Raw genomic sequence first — 4,490 nt, forward strand, 5'->3', positions numbered from 1 at the left:
TCGCCATTATTTTCCTTAAAAAAAAAATTCGAGCCCGCTGGTGGGTGTGAAGAAATATCTCATTATGTTTTGAGTTACATTTATGGAGCGAGTAATGGCATCGTTCATTTTATTCATGAACGTATTGGTTATTTGGAAAATTTTTTTAGTCCTTTGTCCGTTTGGAAAAATTTCATTGTCTCTTTGTTCTTGAATTGTTTTTTTGGTCTTTTTTTTTTTTTTTGCGGTACGCAGGCCTCTCACTGTTCCGGCCTCTCCCGTCGCGGAGCACAGGCTCCGGCCGCGTAGACCCAGAGGCCATGGCTCACGGGCCCAGCCGCTCCGCGGCACGTGGGACCCTCCCGGACCGGGGCACGAACCCGCGTCCCCTGCATCGGCAGGCGGACTCTCAACCACGGCGCCACCAGCGAAGCGCTTGTATCGTTTTTGATATAGCTTTTATATAGGCTGGATATCACACACATATCGAATCTATGATTTGCAAATATTTTCTCCCATTAAATGGGTGGGTTTTTCACTTTCTCAGTCGATTGATGAGCCGAATTTTTCTTTCCATGAAGTCCAACTTACGCATTTTTGTTTTCTGTTCAGCTGCTGGAAGGCAAGGGCATGGGGTGGGCTGATACCCCGGGCACACGGGTTCGGCATCGGGTGGATGAGGAAAGCCTGGAAGACCAACGCCCAGAGTTCTCCTGGGAGCGGAAGGACACAGGATTGAGCAGATGATTCCATCCTGGTCCCACTTTCCTGCAGGGCAGTCGGGGCGCGTCGCAGTACAGGTGATTCTGACGGCCATCTGGGAAGCGGCTGTCAAGATCCCGCTACTCTTCTTGGTCCTCATCGCCCTCCTGTGAGCACCCCTGGGAGAGGGGAGAGGGGATGGGTGGGGAGGGCAGGGCGCAGGTGGCTGCACCCTGGAACCAGCGCTGGAGGGGGCGGGGGCGGGGCCGGCAGGAGGCTGACGGGAAGGGGGAGTGGGGGGGCGGGGCTTGGGGGAGGTGAGGAGTCCCTGGGGCAGGGTCTCCTCCCCGCCCAGTGTCAGGGTTGAGGGTAGCCGCTGTGCTCTAGAGGGTCTGTGGGGCCAGACCTGCCCTCTCCCACCTCAGTCATCCCCCCGCCCCTGAACAAGGAACAGGGTGAGTGTGCGGCCCGCGGCACCCGATCTGACCAAAGTCTGGTCTCTTCTCTGGCTCAGAGTGACGTCCCGCAGGAGGAAGGCAGCCAGGCCTGCAGGGGGCGTGTCAGATGCAAACGCCATTCCAGGTTACCCCTCTGGGTGAGTGATGTCGGCATCCTACCACCAAACATCCCACTGCACACCTGCCCCAGAATGGCCCCCAGGATTGCTCCGCTCAGCATGCCCAAAGTGGAGCTGCAATCTTCCTCCCCAAACCCACTTCTCTGCTGGGTTCCCTGTCACACTGATGACAAGGTGGCCCCCACATCTAAGGCCAGAAGGAAGGACGGGGTTTGTCCCCTTTCATCCCTGCTCCTCTTCTCCAGCATCCAATAATCACTATGTGCTGTCCATCCTTCCTCCTAAGCACAGCTCGTCCTGATGCCCGTCCCCTTCCCATCTTGACCCCAGTCGTTCCAGCAGCCTCCTCTCTTCCCTGGGTCTCTGAGCCCACCCACCTCCTGCCTCCATCTCCCTGGGAAACACAGGCCTCCGCACTGTTCGCAGAGACCGCTACCATCCACTTGCTGCACAGCAGGGACAGCTGTGTTTCCTCTCCACGGCCAGAGACCAAGGTGCACACACCACTGGCTGGATTTGCAGCCCTGGCGGGCTCTGCCCTGCTGGACCCTCCACCCAGATCCCTCCTCTCCCTGCATCTCCCCACGTCTCCACACCCAGCCTGGCCTGACCTCTGTGACTCTGAGACTTTGTATGTGCAGTCCCTCCCCTGAAACATCCTTCACTCCCCATTCCTGCCTCTCCAAGTCCTGAGAATATCCTCAGGCTCAGGCTTAAATGTCAGCGCGTGTGAGTGTGTGTGTGTGTGTGTGTGTGTGTGTTTTATTGTCTGGTTTTGGGTGGAAGAGTGGCATACACTTAATTATAGACTATTCGGCAAGAACTATTGAACATGTACTCTGTGCCCCCTTGTTGGAGGTTCCCAGGGCGCATCAGTGAGGACAGCATCAAACATCTCTGTCATCGGGCTTCCCGGGTGGCACAGTGGTTGACAGTCCGCCTGCCAATGCAGGGGACACGGGTTTTTGCCCTGGTCCGGGAAGATCCCACATGCCGCAGAGCGTCTGGGCCCGTGAGGCATGGCCGCTGAGCCTGCGCGTCCGGAGCCTGTGCTCCGCAATGGGAGAGGCCACAACAGTCAGAGGCCCGCGTACCGCAAAAAAAAAAAAAATCTCTGTCATCAAGCATAGAGAATAAGCTTGTGGTTACCTGGGGGGCGGGGGGGGGATGGATTCGGAGTTTGGGGTTAGCAGATGTGAACTATTATATACAGAATGGATAAACAAGGTCCCACTGTACAGCACAGGGAACTATAGTCAATATCCTGTGAGAAACCATATGGAAAAGAATATGGAAAAGCACATGTATTATATGTGTATGAATAACTAAGCCACTTTGCTGGACAGCAGACATTAAACACAACTTTGTAAATAATTATGTTTCAATAAAAAATTGTTTTTAACTCTCTGTCATCAAGAAGCTGTCCTTCTGGATATAAGAAGGATAGAAACATTTTTTAAGAATAAATAAAAATATTGAGTGTGTTTGATGGTAACATGTGTCTGGAGAAGCGAACAGCTTCTCAGGGAAGCGAACACGTGACATTTGGGGGCTGTTTTCTGTTGCTGAGAGTGTGCCCGAGGTGATGTTTGAGCCAAGACTTGAAAGTGGAAGAAAGCAGGTTCTGTGTTCCTGTAACAGACAATTATCCCAAGGGCTTCCAGGCCAATGCAAGTATCCGGAAGCCTTTGAGGAGAGCAGAGACAGGATTGAACTTTCATTTGAAAAGGATCCTCACGGAAATGCAAATCCAAACTACAATGAGGTATCGCTTGACACCCGTCAGAATTGCCATCATCAAAAAGTCTACAAATAATAAATGCTGGAGAGGGTGTGAAGAAAAGGGAACTCCTCTGCACTGTGGATGGAAATGTAAACTGGTGCAGCCACTATGGAGAACAGTATGGAGGTTCCTTAAAAAACTAAAAATCGGGGCTACCCTGGTGGCACAGTGGTTGAGAGTCCGCCTGCCGATGCAGGGGACACGGGTTCGTGTCCCAGTCTTGGAAGATCCCACATGCCGCGGAGCGGCTGGGCCCGTGAGCCATGGCCACTGGGCCTGCGCGTCCGGAGCCTGTGCTCCGCAACAGGAGAGGCCACAACAGTGAGGCGTACTGCAAAAAAAAACAGAAAAACAAAAAAACCAACTAAAAATAGAGTTAACATATAATCCAGCAATCACACTCCTCGGCATATATCCGAAGAAACCTCTAATTCAAAAAGGTACGTGAAACCCAATGTTCATAGCAGCTCTATTCACAACAGCGAAGACACGGAAGCCACCTCAGTGTCCATCCACAGAGAAATGATAAGGATGTGAGATATATATATGAATATATATAATGGAATATCACCTAGCCATGAAAAGAATGAAATAATGCCATTTGCAGCAACATGGATGGACCTAGAGATGATCACACTGAGTGAAGTACATCAGACAGAGATAACATTATATAATATCACTTTCATGTGGAATCTAAAAACTAATACCACTAAATTCATTCACAAAACAGAAACAGACTCACAGACATAGAAAACAAACTTATGGTTACCAAAGGGGAAAGGGGATGGGCAGGGATAAATGAGGAGTTTGGGACTAACACATACACACTGCTATAAATAAAATCGACACTCAACAAGGACAAAGCATAGCACAGGGAACGCCACTCAATATTCTGCAATAACCTATATTGGAAAAAAATCTGAACAAGAATAGATATATGTATATGTATAACTGAATCACCTTGCTGCACAACTGAAACCAACACACCATTGTAAATCAACTCTACTCCAATACAAAATAAAAATGAAACTAAATTGAAAACTAAATAATTTGGAGGCTCGTTAAAGAAAGAAATTTCCTTTGCGCTGACATAGACCATGTGCTTGCCCGTTTGTTCTACATGAAGATGCTACATGGTTTTTATTCTGAAGATGCCACTGAAAGTTTGGGAATCAGCATAGTAGAAGTTAAAAAAACATCCCATATCATATTTTTAGAAAATACCCAGTATGCTGCCGGACACTCGGCAATCTCACCACTGATGCAGCTCTAAAGCCTGACAGTGCTGCCTGTTTGGGGAGGAAGTGATGGGCCCGGGTGGGAGCATCTCCTGGGCAGGGACCAGGCCAGCCGTAGCCCTTCTGGTCTCCAGGTCACCAGCCCAAGATGCTCAGTGTTGGGGGAAGGAGTGAAGGCATGATTGGCGGCTGCCTTCACGTCACCCAGGAG

At 50.3% G+C, this 4,490-nt stretch overlaps 1 long non-coding RNA gene across 1 annotated transcript; it reads left to right on the top strand.

Annotated features, from left to right (window-relative positions):
* Positions 1-360: 360 nt before the first annotated feature.
* Positions 361-2,190, top strand: LOC113617136 (uncharacterized). Its single transcript, XR_003431530.1, has 3 exons — positions 361-850; positions 1,196-1,276; positions 1,504-2,190. It is a non-coding gene; the product is annotated as an uncharacterized LOC113617136 (long non-coding RNA).
* Positions 2,191-4,490: the final 2,300 nt, after the last annotated feature.

The sequence above is a fragment of the Aethalodelphis obliquidens genome, unplaced genomic scaffold, assembly GCF_003676395.1.
Source record: "Aethalodelphis obliquidens isolate GAN/ISIS:26980383/991018 unplaced genomic scaffold, ASM367639v1 scaffold1988, whole genome shotgun sequence".
NCBI lineage: Eukaryota > Metazoa > Chordata > Mammalia > Artiodactyla > Delphinidae > Aethalodelphis > Aethalodelphis obliquidens.